Below are 19,742 nucleotides of genomic sequence, written 5' to 3' on the forward strand. Positions count from 1 at the left end.
CCTCTCCTGCCCGATGACCACAGGCGGCCAGGTGGGGAGGGGCTTCAATGGGTCTTCCACCTACCCTCTGCTTCGCCCTGCACTCAGCTCTGTAGGAGGGAGGAGAGGTAGGGGCCCATTCGTTTAAGGCAGGGACCCTCACGTCTGCCTGTGAACCTACTTTCCACTCAGAGACGGGAAATCCCTGGCCAGGGGTTCAGGGGACAGCAGATGGGCAGGGATCCCTCCAGGAGCTGGCAGGGGTTGCTCGACAGTTGGCACATCCTCCCACCCCCCACCGGCAGGATAGAGGTGGCCCCACAGTCCTTCTGATCTCCAGGCAGCTCCTGTCTTGTTGCCCCAGGGATGAAAGTGGACGCCAGCAGCTCCTGCAGAACTGTGACAGCTCTGCGGGGTGCCGCCCGCTATGCCCCACCCGCCCGCCCCAGCAGCTGCTGGGTTTTGTGGGGGGCCTGCCGTGTCCCTGAGCGAGGAGGATGCCTGCGGCTGCTGCTCGGCTGAGCTGCTGCGACAGACGGCCACGTGGGCTCTGCCTGGGTGCAGCCAGGTGTCTGCAGGGAGGGCCCCCTGCCAGCAGCAGCCAGTCCCGTGTGGGCAGGGGGCCCCCTGGCTGTCAGGGGAGCTCTAAGCCCTGCTCAGGTTGCCGGGGTGCCCACCTCCTCCAGCACAAAACCCATTCAGGGAACAGGACCCCCAAAAGACCCCAGGTACCTGCTCCTAAGACAAGGCCATTTGGGCCTGTGTGAGGTGGAAGGCGAGGCGCGGGACCACGGGCCAGCCGAGCAGGAAGTTGGTGGCAGCCCTTGTGGGAGGATGCCTGGCGGGCCCAGACGCGCTGGGGTGTGGCCTCCACTCCCAGACGAACAGAGGGAGGGCCCCGACACCCTGACACTCCTTAGCAGCTCCCCTCCCTCCCAGGGCAGCAGTGAGCCTGTCTCTCAGCAGGGGGAGGGACAGATATGCAGCCACCACCTAGTCCTAGTGATCTCAGAGTTCCTGCCTCTTGGCACCAGCTTTGTACCCGGGCTGCGCTGCATGTCTTCCACCTGTGTCCCCTCCTCTGGGTGTCCCCACAGCCCTCCAGGGGTATAATGCTGCTCCCTCACCCTCCAGATGATGACTCTGAGGGACAACGCTCAGGCCCATGGCTAGGATTCAAACCCAGCCTGAGCTCTGCAGGGCTTTGCCTCACCTGTCTTCCATCCTGGCTCCCAACACTGTGCTAGGACCCAGCAGCTTCTAGTCAATGATGTGTGGGTGGGGTGGCTCAGGAGGATGGGTGCCCTGCCCTTCCCTCCTGGGGAGGCCCCTCGCCTGAGGGAGCTTGAGGCCAAGGCTGGACCTGGATGCAACATTCCAATGTCCCCCGTGGCAGCCACCTGTTTGTGCTGAGCTGCTGCCCCAGCTACCCCCTTACCCACGGTTCTGGAGACTGGAGTGGGCTCCCTCCTTCCCAGGGTGGGCACAGGGCTCTGAAGCCTTGGCAGGGAATCAAAAGGCTCGGCCCATGTGCATCAGACGGGGGGTGCCACTACAGGTTCCCAGCAGGTGTAAGACCCAGGCGGGGGGATGGGAAAAAGAGGAGAGAGGAGGGAGTCGTAAACAGTTTGGGGCACTCAGTATCTCCTAAGTGACAAGAGGTGAAGAGGAGGGAGCAGAGAGCAAATGAGATGATGGAGAGAGAGGTCGTGAGGGGGTGAGCCCCTCTGGGCTTCACTCCAGTCTCCCCCCAACCCTGTCACCCCCACAGGCAAAAGCCAAGACCCATGAACACCACATAATAGCTCAGTGGAGAGCTGGGATGGGAACCAGGTGTGTCTAGACTGGTTGCTTTCCTCCCGTGGCCCTGGAGCCTCTGCTGTGCATGGGGATGGAGCTGTGACCCTGTGGGGCTGAGGAGGCACCATCACAGATATCCGGGCAGCAGGCAAAAGTTCAACATTTCAACCCACTGACTGGCTGCTCTGCACTTCCAGATGCAGGGAAGCAGCACTCACACCTCAGCGTTGTCCCGGCCCTAAGTGTCCATTGTACCTTAAACGGGAGGGCACATGACTGTGACATACCGGCTGGCCTTAGAAAAGTGCTGAGTCCAGGAGCCGCTCCTCTCTGGATCCCGATGAGTCTGAGCCCCACATTCACGCTGGGTCACCAAACATGACTGGCTCAACTGCCTCTCATGAGCCCTACTTCCAAACTGACCTCCCAGCTGGTGTGGCCTGGACACATAGCCTCCCAGCTGGCATGGCCTTTCCTGGCTTCCAGGAAAGGTTTGCTTTTCTCATGGAAAAGGGTAGAGTCTTCTGGTACCTTCTTCCCTGTGGAAGAGGCTGCTGACCAAGTTCTGCCATTTTCAGCAGGAGTAATGCTGGGGGTTCGAGGGAGTCTCAGGCAGGAGCAGAGGTAGGAGATGGCACTGCAAAGGTCCTACTGGGGAGACCTGCAAGCAAGCACTGTCCCCAACGACTCAACCTGGTGGTCCCGGGACCACCAAAAAATTCTCCCATTAAGTGGGAGCCTCACAGTGGTTCTGGATACTTCCACAATGTAAGGAGCAAGCCTTGATGTAACTCACGTTCCTTTGTGGGGGGGCAAGTTCCCCAGGAACTTGTAGCAGGAGAACTGGTCTTGTGCATCCTAAACCCCCCTAGTGTGAGGGACAGAGAGTCAAGGTCCAGCGATGGAGACACTGGTTCTCTCTGCAAAATCTCCATGTTGGTGTTTCTTGAAAATCTCCACCCATAGGGAACTCTGAGCTGGTGAGTCTCCCTGGGACCATTTAAATGATGAAAACGATTCTTTTTATGTTATTTGAAATTGGTGTCCTTGTAACTATACCCACTAGGCCCACTTTTGTTCCTTGGAGACAAATCCGGTCTCTGTGTCTCAAGGCACACAGAGGACATCTGGCATTGCCCACCTGCCATGTCTTTCAATATTTCCACATGAGGTTTCTGACTTAATAAATATAATTTGGGTCAGCGTCACGCAATATGCTTCACTTGGCTATCACACAAAACCCTTACAAGACTGTAAAGGCGGCTGGATGACTCCAATCATGCTGCCGAGCACGCTGGGCCTGTGTCAGCTGGCTGGTAAGTGGAGGGTCAGGGATCTGACCCTGGAGGGTCTAACTTCAGAGCCTGGGCACTTAATTAGCCACCGCTGGGTATGGCCTCTTTCTGGAACATCAATACCGAGGTCACATCCTTCGGTTTGCTGTTTGCTGAGATCCTTCGGGAAATGACAAGTCACACGGACCTGAGAGCAGCACCTCATGACGGCCTTGGTCGGCAGTGAGGGAGGAGAGGGGGGCCTTGCTCTGGGAGAGGGTTTTGCAAGGTCTGCGGGTCCATTCCAGCCCATCACCTGTGTTTGCATGGCCTGTGAGCCAACAGTCATTTTCATGGTTTTAAGTGGTTGGAAGAGAAACAAAAAATGAGTATTTCATGAGAATGAAAATCATAAAATTCGGATTTCAGTGTCCATAGAGCCACGGTCATTTTTTGTTGGTCTGCTCTGGCTGCCGTTAACAAAATGCTGTAGCCTGGCGGGGTGGGGAGTTGGCATAGGTAACAGATGTGTATTTCTCCCAGTTCTGGAAGGTGGAGGTCAAAGATGAAAGTGCCAGTGGATTCAGTGTCCGGAGTCGTTGTTCACAGCCATGAAGCTCTTGCTGTGTCCTCAGGTGGCAGGCTGCGAGCTTGCTGGGGTCTCGTTGTCATCTTATAAGGGCACCAATCGCATCACCCTCATGACCTTCTGGAGTCCTAATCACCTCCCAAAGCCCAGCCTCCATATACCAGCACATTGGGGGTAGGGGCAGCACTTCAAGACATGAATTCAACACAGCACATCCAGACCCAGCTTCTCCCCTCCTCGCGCCCCTCCCTGGCCTGTGCCCAACTTGCCTCTGGGCTCAGGTTTGGGTCTTTATCTCCTTCCATATGCTGCTCAGCGCTGACCAGCAAGCATACCCTTGGTCTCTGTTGTTTTGTCTCTTGCATTTGGGTGCGGGTGCGTTGTGGGTGGTTTGGTGACTTTCCAGCCAGTCCTGGGGTTCTGCTGAGAGTTTTCACCTCGTGACATCGCAACCTCCCACCTGGGGATTGGGCATGCTAACCTACTTTAACAACCCGTACCCAGAAGGCAGCCCCGCTTCGGTGCTGGTGTGACTTGTAGGATTCTATCCATCCCTGTCTGAACCTCACCATGAGGAGGAAGCAGTGGCAGGAGGGGCCCTTTGTTGTCGCGGGTGCCACATGTCACAGTGTGGTGGGTTTTTGTTGGCGTGTGCTCAGCAATGCCACTACCCAGCCAACGGTCCTCATGCATCGTGTCATGTAGGAGAGGCCTTCCAGAGTCTGCAGGAATGTAAGCCTTCACGGTTGAAAAGCTCCTTGTGGTTTTTTTTGGAGGCACCTCCCCAGTGACATGCCATGCAGATTTCCCAAGCGTTCAAGATAGGCCACGTAAAAACACCTAATTGAGTCCAGGACTTGGTTCTAGGGTCTTTTGAAGGGTTCCCTCCCCAGAAGGCCCCAGAGTGGGTGGATGCACTGCTATGGACATGGCTGGAGGCTTCAAAGGGCTCCACAGTGATTCACAGAACCCGGAGGGATAGCCCAGACTATGTCCTAGGGAAAGGGGCCTCTCAAGATCAAGGTCCCTTCAGGCCCTGCCCAGTGGTGTTCTGCCTGTTTCTCCACCTCAGATGGGCCTGGGGGGCCCCACCTGACCCCTGCGGGTCACTGGGAGGCCCCCTTCGCTTGGCCGGCTGTAGCTGTCCACAGGTGGCAGCTGCGCATAGCACATGTGTTCTCCTTTCATGGCGGGGTCAGAGTCTAGTAGTGTAACTCAAATATCCCTGCCCAAAACATGTTCCTCACATAAAAGAACCTAACATAATTACTGCAGAATCTTTTTTCTCCCCCCAACAACACCTCTAAAGCCCTAAACCAACATCCACACAGACACACCACCAAACAAAACCCTATCACTGATGGCTGTCTTTAGGTGGACCGGATATTTCCCTAGGGTGCTTGAGCAGATGATGAAAAGCATCTAGGGGCAGGAGACCACAAGCTTGGGCAGGTCAGGGCCAGAGAGTCAATATTTTAGGCATTGTGGGCCAGTCGGTCTCTGGCAAAGCTGTGGGAAGGCAACTAGAGACAGCATGTGAATGAATGGGGGTGGCTGTTCCAATAAACCTTTGTTTACAAAAAACAGGTGGTGGGTTGGAGTGATTTGCAAAACTCTCATCTATGACACTAAAAAAAGGTGACATCTGCTGTAAAGAAACCGAGAGACAAAAGTATGGACCCTCATGAGGTCCATGGCATTTGCAGCTCTGCTTTGCAGGGAGGTGGGGTAGCCTTAAGTGGGCACGTTCTGGGTCAGGAAGGTCAGAGATGAGCCCACGTTGCCTGCAGGCCAAGCCCCAGGCCATGGCTTGGCAAGGGTGCCAGGGCTGGAGGGTAGAGTCTAGAGGCTCGTGTGCCTGGGGTTGTTATCTTGCTTTTACTTTGCTAGTAATTCTGATCTATCATCGGATTGCAGGCCTGATTAATCTGTTCCGGAATAAACATGTAAAGCCGTCCTCCTGGCCGCTCTCTGCGATGCCGCTCGCCGGGGACAGCTGGCCGAGGGACGCAGGCTGCTGCCTCCAATGCCGTACTATTTTTGGCTACTCTTTTTGCCTCATTTATTTTTGATTTGAGTTGCTCATACAGGCTGTACGTTCTCTTTCTCACTCCTGTGCTGAAATGAAATAAGCATAGTATATTTAAACCCTGCTTGTGTTGCTCATGATTAGTGCAGATGAGCCACTGCACCTGGAGAGTGGCCTCTGCGGCAAGGCCGCCTGCCCTCTTGCTCCGGCCTTTGGTCTCTATGAAAACAGTAGGACAGAGACACCACTCCTTGCTCTCCTGGACACGGTGACCTGTCCAGTCCTGGGGGAAAAGGTGGGGCCTTCAGGGTCCTGCCCTGAAACTGGACTTTGTGTGGACGGGGCCCAGGGACATCTGTGTGTCCTCTTAGTGGTGTGGGGGGAAGATGTGCCAGATGCCACCTGAGCAGCAGCCCTGGGCTGCCTCATTTTGTGGTGACCAGTGAGAGCTGCCAGTGAACCAGGTGGGGAGATGGGCTTTCCTACATTCATTCACTCAGTCCTAGCCCCCAACCCTGAGAGGGTGGTACTGTTCATGACTAGCCAGTGGTGCCAGCTGAGGAAACTGAGGCCAGGGCATCTCAGCTGGTCTGCCCACAGTCGCTCAGCAGATGGCAGTACTGGGAGTCGTTCCTCTAAATCAGAGCCCTGTGCAGCCACCGGAGGGTGGGTGACCAAAGGCCTTCTTTTTAGGGACGAGCTTATCTATGCTTCCCGTTGTCTCTGGGCAGCGGGGTGAGGACTGAGGAGTGGTCTAGGGCAGGGGCAGGGCTCTTGTCAGGAGGCCAGGGATCGGTCCAGGTGCAAGCTGGAGAGCTGTGGGCCAAGGTGGAGGAGGCTGGCGGAGTCAGGAGGTTGAGACCAAGGGGGTGACTGGAGGGTGGATGTGTGTGCAGGGACCTTGGAGAAGAAGTGCCAGTTCCCGAGACAGGGGAATGGGTGGGTGCAGCGGGTTGGGGGAGTCCCGGAGCTGGGTGCTGGCTGTGTCTGCTCCGAAGTGCTCACTGGATGTCCAGCTGAGAGGATGATGGTCTTCCACTGTTGTGGCTCCTCCTCAGGCTGTGGCCAGAGCAGCTTCCTCTCCTTAACCAGAGGGCCTTTGTACATACTGTCCCTCTGCCGGGGATGCTCTTCCTTTGCGTCTTTGCTCCAACGTCACATCTTTAGAGACATCATCCTGGACAGCTCACTCCAAAGTGTCCTGTCCATCATGTCAGCACATGGATTTCCTTCAGCACTTGTAGCTGTCCCCCAGCTAGACGCTGAGACCCAGTGTCAGGATTGGGTCTGCCTCGTTCCCTTTGGAACTCCTCGTGCCAGGACAGACCTCTGCTGAATGCACGAGTGTGTCATGCTGCCCAGGAAAGGCGGAAATTTCCTTCTTGTTAACACAGACTCCCCATGAGGCTGTGCCATGCAGAGCGGTGAGGGGCAGCATGAGCAGGTCGTCTCCTGGTGGCTCCTCCAAGGGACAGGCAGGCCATCCTACAGCCGTGGTGGCCTCCTTCAGGGGGCTGCACAATCCTGACCAGGATCTCAGGTAGAGCCTGTCGAGTCTCCACCGGGCCTGGAGCCCCAAGCAAGATGATGCCAGGTTCCTGAAGCATGTGGACAGGCAAGCACTTCATGGGCATGCACGCATGGCACAAAGACACATGTGTGCTTGTGCGCGCATGCATACATTCTGCTGCCTCCACCTGGGACTCCATCACCTGCACCTCCACCACCCTTGTGGCTCCACCTCTGCCTCTGTCACCTGTGCCTCCATCACATGTGCCCCAACCACCTTTAGCACATCTACCTGCACCACTCCGTCACCAGCACCACCTCTACCCTGGGCTGGCTCCTCTTCCTCCAAGCATTCTTGCTTTCAGTGATCTGCTTGTGGAAACTGCCCCCTGGATGACCCTCCAGGGCAGTTCCTTGGCCCCCTCTGAGCTTCAGCCCCATGAGCCTCACAGCTAGCTGTGCCTCCCTCTCCTCTCTGCCCTGAGCTCTATGTTCATACTCTCAGCTGCCTGTTGGCTCTGTCCACCTAGCTATCCCTGGAACATTTCCTCTCTTGCCCATTTCCACAGCTGGCCGTGGGAGCTCCTGCCTGGACTACAGTCGTCCACCTGTCACCAGAGTCCCATTCCTAGTGCTCACCCATGGATCTACCCCATCACGCCTTTCTCTAAAGCCCTCAATGGCTGCCTGGGGCCGTGAGCATCAGGTCCAAGCACCTCAGCTTGGCATGCCGAACAACTCATGACTCGCCCTGTCTACTTTTCCAGCTATCTCTTCTCTGGGTCTCCTGCACACCTACTTTCAGGCCTGCCTACATCTTTTTCCTGCACACCTGACTTTGGGCACACCTGCTTACCTCTTCCCTCAGGCCCATGGCAGCCCTGTCCTTGTTCTTGCTGTTGTCTTGGGGGACGGCTACAACTCCTCATCTGTCAGACTTCATCAGCCTTGGGCATCAGTGCAGAGCTGGTTCCCAGGCCTAGACGGATCCCCCCACAGTATTTTCAGGGTGACCCTGGGGGTGGGAGGCAGCGAGGAGCGAGTTTGCACTTTCCATCCCTGTTACCATCTGCATCCTTTTTTTTTAAAAGCTTTGTTTATTTATTTTAGAGAGAGAGGAAGACAAAGAGAGGGTGTGCATGAGCATGAGGAGTGGCAGAGGGAGAAGAAGAATCTCCAGCAGGCTCAGCACTGATTACGGAGCCTGGCACGGGGCTCAATCTCATGGCCTTGAGCCACAATCAAGAGTTGGACGCTCAACCAAATAAGCCATCCAGGCGCCTCCTATCTGTGTCTTCTGAGGGACCTACCTAGAGTCACACAACTCTAGGAGGCAAAGAGCTGGGACAGGCCAACACTCAGAATTCTGTAGCTTTCTGGCTTAAGTCTTTGACACTTGAATGCCAGCGCAGCTTCTGGGCACCCCTTCCCCAGTAACTGCCTACCCAGCCCAAATCCAAGGAAATCTGGGATAGATGGGGCTAATGCCCCCAAGGCTTCCTTGTCTCTTGTATTCACCTGAGGGAGGGATGCCTCACCTTGCCCTTGAGAATGCAAATAGCCTTCCTGTGACCTAGGGGGGTGGGGATGACTGGAGCAGGAGGGACAGGTGGCACACCACTGAATCGCCAGCAGACAAGCAAGGGCTTGTCTCACATTCCCTAAGGCAGGGACATGCTCTGGTCACACTTGAGATGGTTCTTGAATCCAGTATCTACCTACTTCTAGTTACCTCAAAATTATGACAAGTGATGCTGGATTTCTCTTTACTAGAGGGGCTGCAAGCAAGCTGAATTTCCAAATAAGCTTATTTAAGAAAAAAACTGACTAAAAGAAAAAATACTATAATGTCAGAAATTGGGCTGGTAGTGCACACGCATGACCCAAATCCTCAGACGGAAGGCCAGTGACTGGTGTGGGAAATCTTGCCAAAGACTGAGAGACAGACAGAGAGCTGAGTGAGAGACAGTGTCCCTGACATTCTGGCAAAATCTCATCCCAACAATCCCAGGAAAAGGAATCTAGCCTTCAGAGCAGAGCCCCAGGGCAAATGTGAATCCCAGGACATCATGCAGTTCTTGCTTTCCTTTGAAACTAATTTTACATTCCCTTTTGTGAAACCGTGTCAGGGTTTCTCACCTTACAGGAAGCTTATCAAGAGGATCCAGGGAGAGAGCAGAACTCCGGCGGATTGTGTGTTCCAGGCCAGCCCTGGCGAGAAGCTCTGGGGGCGGGGTGTCTAGGTATGGAAGCACATCCAAAGGGACGTGTATGCGCGCACACACACACACGCATACACACTCACACATGTGTGCACACACATGGGCCCACTCCACCTATCAGCCAGGTGACCCACAGTCTGCTGTCACTCATGTACCCAGAGATACCGGGGAAAGGTCTGCCCTTGCACAGGCCAGATGCTCCATCCTGTTTGGGCCAGGTGGGCAGTGCTAAGCATCCCACGTGTGGAAGGCCCTGGCATCCCAGACCACCCCACCCCTGGGGCCACCTCTTGGTGCTCTAAAAAGCAGATGCCAACAGAGTAGGTGAAGACCAAGAGTCCTGGATCACCACAGGTGTGTTGGGTGGCCAGAAGGACTTGAGAACAACACAATGCCACCTAGACCCTCAGGCTTGTGTTCAGGGGAAGTGAACATCCAGCTGCAGCACATTTCAGACAGACTTAGAGAGCATCTCCCACACTTTTGGAGGGAGGCAGGGGGGTCGGTTCCTACCTCCCTGGGGATGAAGTGTGCCCAAGGGCACTTTTGCTTTCTTCCCTCTGGGCCCTGGCCATGGCCAAATTACCTGTCTCTACAGCTCTTGCTGCAGCCACTCCCAGAGGAACGGCAGGGCTGCCTCAGTGCCTCCCTCTGGGGAGCCTGCCACGATCAAGGCCACAGGCATCTCCCCACTAGGAAGGCCAAGGCCTGAGTCCCCAAGGGGCAGCCCCTCCCCCATGGCTCAAGGGGAGACAAGGGTTACACACAGCATGAGATCATAGCGTTGGGCAGGCAGTGTTTCTCCCCCATCCTGGTGTCAGGGCCAGCTGGTCTGGTCCTACAAGGGGAAGAGGTTCTTATAGATTATGAATGGGAAGCAAAGGAGATCTGTCCCTGGTGCTAGCTGTCCTGCACTGGGTGGGGGCGCAGCTTCCTGCAGCAGGACTAGAGGAGACCATTTCCCTCCTGAAACCCAAGCTCTGCCTTTTACACGGAGTAGAAAATCTGCAGGTTGTAATGGCTCACCTCTAGGATTCCCTCCTCCCTGGTGCTAGTGGGGGATCCTGGACGAGGCAGCAGTTCCTGGCCCTCCACACTCACCAGCTCCCATGGGGGCAGCCATGCAATCCTGAGGGACTCTAGGCAGCACCCGCAGGCTGCATGGAGCTGAGGGCACCCTGTGGCCACCGCAGCTTTAGCGTCTCCGGCCCCTCCCGCCCCGCAGCTGCAGCTGCAGTGATGCTGAGTACCTGGCTGGCACATCAGAGATGGAACCTCCGCATCCACTTCTGAGTGGGGTAATCAATGAACCAAGGGGCTGGCCACCCCACCCCCAGCCCCCTGTGATGGTGAGAGTGTCCTTGAAGGAGGGCCTGGCTTCCCCCCCTCGTTTTGGAACATGCACAATAAGAGAACATAAACACTGTCTCCTCTCACAAACGATCGTTATCTTAACTGAGCTGATGCAGAAAAACAGAGTTCCAGAGATGGGAAGAAAACAAGCAACCTTGCTGGTGGTTACAGCCATGATCACTCATTACCGCATCTCAGAGCCTGACTCAGCAGTCAGAGCAGCTGACACAGGAGGTAGCAGAGGTAGCCCAGCTCCACGGATGGATGGAGCTGCTCCAAGCTTCCTGGGCAGAGGGGTGGGTTTTAACTGCTTATACCCCAGGATGGGAGAAGGAGAGAGGCCAGCATCCTGGTGTTCTCACATGCCCAATTTCAGAGACAGCCTGTCCATTTGAAGTGGCCACACTGCCATCATACTGTGCTACCAAGCAGCTGGACACCTGGCCCTCCCCCAGATGTAGCTGGGGTCTCTTCCTCTCTGGAGCCCTGCATGAACCCATTCGCTGGGTGGGGGGATTCCCCATGTAGTGACCAGGCAGTGCAGCCTGCTTGCGGGGCGGTGGGTGCTGCCGTCTTGATGGCTGATGTGAGTTTCTGAAGCAACATGGGGAGTGGGGCAGGGAATGCTGGTCCTGGGCCGTGGGGATGGGAGCCCCTTACCCCTGGCCAGGCCATCCTGGGACACTCCAGCCCTCATGTCCAGCCAGGCCTCCTCCCTATGCTTAGCATGGTTGCTGGCTGTCTACAATGATCCTGTGCTGATGCACACACAGTGGGGGCCGGGTCCCTGGACTGTAGCTCTTATCTTTGCACTTTAGATGTATTTTAATAGCAACCTTGGAAGTTGGGGGGACAGATCCTGGTTCCAGTTGCAAAGGGGAAGCAGAAAGGCTGAGAAGGATGCTGGCAAAGCAGCATGTCTGACAGATCTGGGGCCCCCTGAAGTCTGTAGCACAAGCCTATCCCTGCCGGGGGGAGGCACAAGCTGGAATCCTGAAAAGAGGGTTTACCTGAGGGCCTACCATCCATCCTGCATAGATACATGGCCCTGTCTTACCTGCTCACCCTGTCACCCTCAGGTGAGCTCCAGTAGGAGGGCTTGGGCTTCCTACAGGCTCTCCAGGCTGCTGAGCCACTGCTGAGCCAAGACTGGGGGGGTGGGTGGGGGTGGGGAGTAGGGGGTCTACCTTCCAAGTAGGCCAGCGGATGTGGCTGGGGTCACCCCATGCTTGAGAGCACAAAGCCCCAGTTCCAGGTGTAACTTTGACACTGCCCTCCCCCACTCCAGTGTCCTTGTGAACGCTCACTTGAGCCTACGACACCTGATGTGTAATCTTTGCCAAGGGGAAAATAAATAGCAGACTAGAAAGAGAGTCATAGAACTCTCTGGAGGGGGAAGGGGGTGGGTGTCAGTGGCAGAAACCCACTGGAGTGGGTTTCGTGCTGCACCACCTGGCTATATGTCAGAATATTAATCCCTGGCACCTATGAATATGACCTTATATGGTAAAAGGCTCCTTGCAGGGGTAGTTAAAGTAAGGACCCAGTGATGAGGTCATGCTGGATTGGAGGGGAGAGCCCTAAATCTGATGACAGGTGTCTTTATAAGAAGAGAAGATGATGCAGACAGGGAAAGAAGGGGATGTGAAGGTGCAGGCAGATGTCGACAAACCAGGGAATGCTGAGGATGACTGGCAGGACCAGAGCTGTGAGAGAGGCCTGCACAGATCAGAACCTGCAAGGGGAACCAGTCCTGCCCACACCTTGATTTCAGACTTCTAGCCTCCAGGGCTGGGAGAGAATCGATATGGCTGTTTTGAGCCATCCGGTTTGCGGTGACCTGTTCTGGTAGTGCTAGGGAACTAACAAACCCACCTAACCTTTTAAACCCTGTAATGTCAGCAGGCTGTAGGGGAGGCAGAGAATGGCCTTCTCTTGGGGGAAGAGCCCCTTTGTGGGGGTGGGGGGCTGGAGCCTTGTGTCCCCAGCTCTGGCTTAGCTCCACACCTTGGTGGGGAGGAGGAGTCTGTAGGGATATTTCTGCAGCTCTCCCTGCATTAGCATCTGTGATCAGGCTCCTGGGGTTCTCTCTGCTCTCCAGGGGACTGTAAGAATAAATAACAAATGGTTTCAAAGAGGATTATGTCCCAGCACCACATGATGGAGGCATGAAAGATTAATATCCTGCCCATGCAGCACTACACCAGCAATGTGAAAGCCAGCTTTACCCCACCACATCCATTAGAGGCTCTGCTGAATTAAAAGCCATGCAAAAGCAAGCCACCAGGCACTGCACCTTTGCAATCATAATTAACAGGAAAAATTTTTTTAAATGGAAATACTCATTGGCGGTGAGGTTACAATGGAGCTACTCCACTGAGCTGTTGCTACTTCTGGGCAAACAACTAGGGTAATACAGGTCCACAGCCCGGGACCCAGAAATCCTACTTATAAACATATTCTAAAGGCTTAAGAGAACAAGTAAACTTAGATGTACACACACTTCACTATAACTGCGAAGTCCCTAAGGAAATGACGCTTAAGTGAATGATGGAATATATCATGGTTGCTCATAGTGACCATTGCTTCGTGTGGGAAATTGCTCATGAATGAGGGATGCCCACATCTCTGTGGGCAAAAGGGAAAGCAGGCAGGTGAGGGGGGAGGGGGTCCCTCTTCCTGACCACACTCTTCCTGCTGCAGATTCAGATTCAGTCCCCCTTTCTGGGGTATAGCGCCTGTGTGAACAAGGCAGGGAAGGCTCCAGTGGCAACATGGGAATCCCACAGGGGGTTTTGCCAGCGCTGCTCCTTATCCACGGAGCTGCAACAAGGATGGCCAGCTGGGAGCCAGGCTGCTCCTTCCTGGGGTTTCCATTAGGAGGGATCCTGATGACCCCAGCCCAGGAGTGAGGCCAGGTCTATGCATCTGCCCTGCTAATGAGGTTGGTCCGGGCCATAGGATGGTGAGTCCTCTGAGGTCATGCTCTAGCTCTGTCCTCTGGTTGCACAACCCGAGGGAAGGCAGACTGCCTGTTCACCTCCATGAAGATCATATTACCTAATCCTGGGTTGGCTGGAGGATTAAGAGTAAATGCAGGTCAGGTTTAAGTAGGGGCTTGACAAAGATCTGTGATGGAACAAATGGCAGTTCTGGTACAAACAGAGACAGTGACAACAAGCATTGCTGCTGTCATCCTCACCATTAACCCCGTCGTCATCATCACCATCACCGCCATCTTCACCCCATCATCATCATTACAATCATCACCACCATCATCATTCCCCTCATCACCACCACCATTATCTCCATCACTTACCACCATCTCCATCCCAACATCATCATCATCACCATCATTACCACCACCATCCCCATCACTCCATCCTTATCATCACCACCATCCTCATCACCACCACCACTATCATCCCCATTACCACGACCATCCCCACCCCATCATCATCACCACCATCCTTGTCATCCCCACCCCCATCATCACCAGTGTCATCATCATCATCTTCCAGCATCACATGAAGTGTCTGCTCCTTCTCACAGTGGGACAAAAGGCTTTCAGCTGTTCAGGCTTCCCCCTGGCAGCTCCCAGCTCCCCAGCAAATATGCCCATGGGACCATGGCCTTTTCTGCCTGCCACCTGGGACCACTCAATCTTAATGCCCTGGGACAGTTTCTTCAGTTAGGAGGAATTATCTCTGCGTAATTAAGTGGCTTGGCTGTATAAACATGAGCGGCATCCTGGCTGCTGGGCACTGAACCTGTGGTCTATCCAGGGAGGCTGAGGGGCTGCAGGACAGAGGCCGTCCATTTAGATGCCAGGCAGCTGGAGGCTGTGGTCACTGGCTAGTGACACTAGCCCGAGCCCGAGGACCACGTTGTCTCAGCACACTAGGCCAAGTCCCCACTGCTGCCATTTCTGGCTAGGTGTCAGGACCCAGAGGCTGTGACTGCCCTGACCTCCCTAGGGCCCTCCCTGCCTGTTGTTCAGGGTATGCCAGGATTGCTCCCTGGATCCAATGGTGGGTGAGACACTTTGGGGAGAATCCACTGGTCGGTAGCCAGCATGGGGGAGATGAAGTCAGGGAGACTGCAGGGAGGGTGGCCTTTGTCTGGCCCAAGGAGCCCAGGCTTGGTCCCATGGTTCAGCTTAAGGACCCAAAGCCCATGAGGTGGTAAGGACATTGCAGGTCAACTTCCCCAAGTAGGGCCTCTGAACATTTCCGGCAGGGAGGAATGGCAGAAGGGGGGTCCACAGAGCAGTGCTGGGCGAGGGCATGACTTCATACCTGAGCCCTGCCTCACAAAGCACTTTCGGACTCATCTGGACAGTGGTGTTCACTGCTCTCTGCAGCTGAGCCCCGACAAAGACACTGTGAGGGACTGGGACACTGAGGCTGATCTCTGACGTGTGGAGGGTGCTGGCTTCAAAGGACTGTATGCACTCAGGAGTTTGGAGTCAGGCTGGACCAGGTGAGTGGATGCCCCTGGCCCTGTCCCTTGTACTCACAAGTTCACCAATACAACGACAGGAACGTTTCCCTGGTGCAGGCTGTCTGGCTCAGGGAGTGGGTTGGGGATGCAAAATGGACATCCCCATTTTGGGGACCCCCACAATGGACAGTCTCATGCATGGACCAGGGTTCTGGGACCGTGGCATGAGGTTTGGTTTCTGCCCAGAGGATTCCCTTCTCTGACCATTCTAAGTCAGGTGGCAGTCACGCATCCTTGGGCTGTGTTTCCACACCCCTTACCCGTGTGGCAAAGGATGCCTCCAACTGGGTAAACAGGAGCTTCATGTGCCATTTCCGACGCTGCTCTGCTTTCTGGGAGAGTCCTCTATACCGGATCGTGGCTGAGAGCCTGCTTCTGGCATGTGTCTGCCTGAGGGCTCAGCTGGGGGTCGGGCGGTGACACACAGATATACCCCATCCTCACAGGCATGTGGTCAAGGAGGGACCACACACCAGTGACCATGATCACTGTAGAGTGTAGATACCTACAGGATGCCAGCATGGGGGCCCAGAGCAGCACTGCGACCCCACCCAGCTCTGCCAACAACTTGATTCTTCCCTGAGCTTGGTTCCTCCTCTCTGAAATGAGGTTGCGGGACTACAGGGCACCAGAGTGAGGGGCCTGAAGGGACTTTCCCACTGGTTGGAGAAGCAATGCCAGATGAAATGAAGCCTGGTATCTGTTCAAGTGTCTGCTCACATTGAGGCTGTTATAGAGACCAGGCAGTCTGCCTGAGGTGGGGGACAGGAGCGCTCTTGTCTCCTTGAAGGGCTGGCGGAAGGGCCCTTTGGCCTCTGATGTCTGTGCTTGCAGAGCACTGGGTGAGAGCTTGGGGCTGCACCTGCTGCCACCCCTCCTACTGCTCACATGGGCTGCTACCCAGGAACCCACACAGGCCTGCTGTGGGGCCCAGCCAGGTCCTGGGCACCCATACAGCTCAGCAGGTGGCTGGGCACCTCTGGTAGTTCCCTACTGGTTTCCATGGTTACCAGGCTGCAGGAGGGTGGGGAGAAACCCTTTTTTCTGCAACCTTCTCTGTGGCACCCTGCAGGCTTTGCCAGAATCTTCCTACCATGGGTGAGGCAGGGAGCGAGAGCCCAGCCCATCATGTGTATGTTTGGGAAGGTGGTGTAACTATGGCAGGTGGAGAAGCTCAGGGTCCCCTGAGGGACCCGCAGGGCAGGGCTGGGGGCGGCTGGTGGAACTTGGTCAGCTTCACTCTCCCCAAGACGCATGACTGACCCAGCTCAGCCCCACAGGAGACAGGAAACACCTTCTAAAGATGAGCAGCCCCTCAAGAAGTTTCCTCGCTTAGCCCAGCGTCCTTCCCCTGAGGTCACCCCAGGACCCCTTGCCATCTCTGCACTTTTTACATGCAGCTCTCCCTGCCCTGCCCGTCCTATCTCCCTCTGACACTCCTTGCAGCCCCACTGGCCTCAGGCCGGGCTTCAGCCTCACCTCTTCCTGACCACGTAGGATGCATGCCACTGCAGTGCCTGTCTGGCCTGCAGACACTTCTGTGGTTGCCCAAGTGGCAGCTACATGTTCTGAACCCCGCGTCTTCCCTGCACTGACTGTGACACCATCTGCACCTCCCCAGGGGCAGTGGAGGAATGGGTGAGTCCCCAGCACAGGCCTCACCTGCACAAAGCCAGGTCAGGGCTGGGAGCACAGGGTCTCCTATGTGCAGCCAGAGACTCTTGGGCTGCAACCTTGGGCCTGGGATGGTTGACGCATCTCATCTGAACAAACCCTTTTGTTAGGACAGTGGGTCCACATCCTGTGGGAGATGCTCTGCATGCCCTATGCCCTGGCACTCTCTCCCAAACCCATCTTTCAGGATAAAGGAAAAGCACAGTGAAGCAGCATCCCGGGCGCCTCCAAAGTGCCCTGGCTGGTCTCCAGACACCCCTCACTTCCTTTTTTCAACAGGCAGGTATAAATGGGGAGGTGTCTGCTACTTCAGGGAAGTCAAAGCATGCCTGTGGACACATAGAAAGGTAGTGATTTTTGGTTGGGATTTGCAATTCTTTTTCTGGGCATTGGGTGTTCTTTGCAGGAGGGGCAGAGATGGCTCCAGGCCTCCTGTCCCTGGTGCCTGAATACTTCCTGGCCAGGGTGACTAGAAATACCTTCTGGTTGAGAGGGAAAGGCAATACCCCCCAGGTAGGGAGAGGAAGCCATGGGCAGAGGTGGGGAGGGAGGCCATGGAGACAGGGGAGGGAGATGCCATAGGATGAGACAGAGTGACAGAGCCTGCTCCTTTGCAGGGCTCCAGCTTCCTCCATATCCCATCAGGCAAGTGCTCGGGCCATCAGCCTCACTAAACCAAACCAAACCTCGTTCCAACACTAGTAACAACAGCATCCTGCCATGCTTGTCAAGACAAGAGCATGAGGGGCGCCTGGGTGGCACAGTGGTTGAGCGTCTGCCTTTGGCTCAGGTTGTGATCCTGGGCTCCTGGGATCAAGTCCCACATCAGGGATCCCCACAGGGAGACTGCTTCTCCCCCCTCTGCCTGTGTCTCTGCCTCTCTCTCTGTCTCTCATGAATAAATAAATAATATCTTAAAAAAAAAAAAAGCACAATTTGAGGTTCGAAGATGACAAAACGTTCTCAGGTAGAACGTTCCTGAGAATTGAGGAAACCCCAGCAAAGCCCTTCTCATCAGAGCCTCCACTGATCAAAGATGCCCCCAGGAAAAGCAAAGGTGGGAAGCTCCCCGATAATCAGAACAAGCAGGAAGCTCCTGGATAATCAGAAAGGGAAAGATTTTCAAGCTGGCACGACTTTCTCACAGTGGGGTCTTGGAACCCCTGGACCAGTGCTGGCCGAAGACAGAGCTTGCTGAGCTGCTCCCGGGTCCTTGGGAGACTGTGTCTGGGCACAGCTCTCCGTGGTTCTGGCTTGGCATGTAGGGGGCCACAGGACCCCCAGAGCCCCCAAAATTCCCCGCTCTGTGGTCTCACCTAGGCAGAGCTGCCAGTGGAGCTGGAGGATCAGAATCTCCTTGTCCGTGCCTTTTAGCTATGTCTGACTCTCCTCCATCTAGAAGGGGGGGGCACTATATCCAGAGAGGCCCCCACCACTATGGAGCATTCAAGATACCAAGGCTCCCAGCCAGAACTGCAGATCCTTCTGCCCCTGGCTGCACTGGACAGCTTGTGGACATCAGGGTTGGCGTTTGCTCTGCAAGATCACACAGCTGCCAAGGGAGGGCACGGGAAAGCATACTGTGTGAAGGGGAGTGGACACACTTGGAGGTGGCTCCGTAGCCCTTGGTGCCCGTGGGCCACCGCATGGGTATGCAGGTGTGCAGACAGGGGCCAGAAGGGGTGACCTGCCCTCCCGGAGGCCTGAGGTCTGGGGGGACAGGGTGATGTCCCTCCATTCACCGGGAGGCTCTTCTCTACAGACCAATGGCAACAGGCCCACCCTCCCCACCCCCGCAAAAAGCAGTTGGCTGGGCTCTCCCAGGCTGTCCCCTAAGAACAGGCATCCCATTCTGAGGAGTGCTGTGGAAGCCCATAAAGTCACTCAAAAGGGGACCTGAGTCATGGCTTGAGCTTTCTCGGGAGCCACCTGGGTTCCAGGTAGGGCGATTGTTTGGGTTCAGTCCATGATCGGAAGCGGCGGGTGAGGGGGTAGACGACACTGATTGGCACCTGCTATGAGCCAGGGATTGGCCTGATGATTTGATTCACAGTCTCATTCTGCCAATCGAGAAACGGGGGAGATGCAGAGCTAACTCCCCACCAAGGTCCACAGGCCAGAGCGGTGACAGAGACCTTGTGGATAAGAACTACTGTTTAGGGGACCCAGGAAGCTGCTCATTTACTGTGGAAACTGACCCTGGGATGGCTGGTTTGTCTTGAACTCAGCGCAGGGATCTGAGAAAAAAGACGTGCCTGGCTTTCGGCCTCCAGTTGGAACACAGACCTCAACTGCCCAGCAGCCAGGGCCTAAGATGTCCTCAGAGGAGATGCCTTAACTGAATCTGAGGTGAGGGTGTGAAGCTGAGGGAGACAGTCCCCCTCTCCGCTTCTTCCCTTGCCCCAACCCTATTTTATCTGTATCCTGCATGGCATCGAGAGCCAACACTGCAGGTGTCTGTGCTGGAGTGAGAGAGAAGTGTGTTGCCTGCAAGGAGGGAACTGAGAAAGGCAGGTGCCAGGGATGGAGGTGAGACAAGCGTTGGGGGGCTCGGTTTTGCTACGAGGGACACAAACTAGCCCCCCCACGCCTGAGGTCTCCAGGGTTATGTACCACTTATGTGGCCACTTGGCAGAGCAGGAAAGCCTCCTGAGACCCTGTCCTGCAGGGCTATGAGTTAGAAAGTCAGATGTGTGGCCGTGGGGACCCTCAGGCTGGGGGTGGGGGGACGCTGGGCCAGAGCTCATCCTGGGTATACAGAGACAGAAAGGCCAGCTCTTAGCTGAGCCCCACAGAAAGCGGCAAAGAGT

At 55.5% G+C, this 19,742-nt stretch overlaps 1 protein-coding gene across 7 annotated transcripts in view; it reads right to left on the minus strand.

Moving 5' to 3' along the window:
- The window catches only part of KCNAB2 (potassium voltage-gated channel subfamily A regulatory beta subunit 2), an 84,720-nt gene that overhangs the window by 61,381 nt on the left and 3,597 nt on the right, over positions 1 to 19,742 (minus strand). Inside the window, exon 1 of one of the 7 annotated variants that reach the window (XM_072819923.1) lies at positions 712 to 866. The exons of 5 other annotated variants lie outside the window; for them this stretch is intronic. The gene's annotated coding sequence lies outside the window, so the exon portion shown is untranslated. Of the gene's footprint in view, positions 1 to 711; positions 867 to 19,742 lie in introns of those variants that run through there. One more of the 7 variants, XM_072819924.1, reaches the window with a different exon arrangement.

This window comes from Canis lupus, chromosome 3 (assembly GCF_048164855.1).
Source record: "Canis lupus baileyi chromosome 3, mCanLup2.hap1, whole genome shotgun sequence".
NCBI classification, from domain to species: domain Eukaryota; kingdom Metazoa; phylum Chordata; class Mammalia; order Carnivora; family Canidae; genus Canis; species Canis lupus.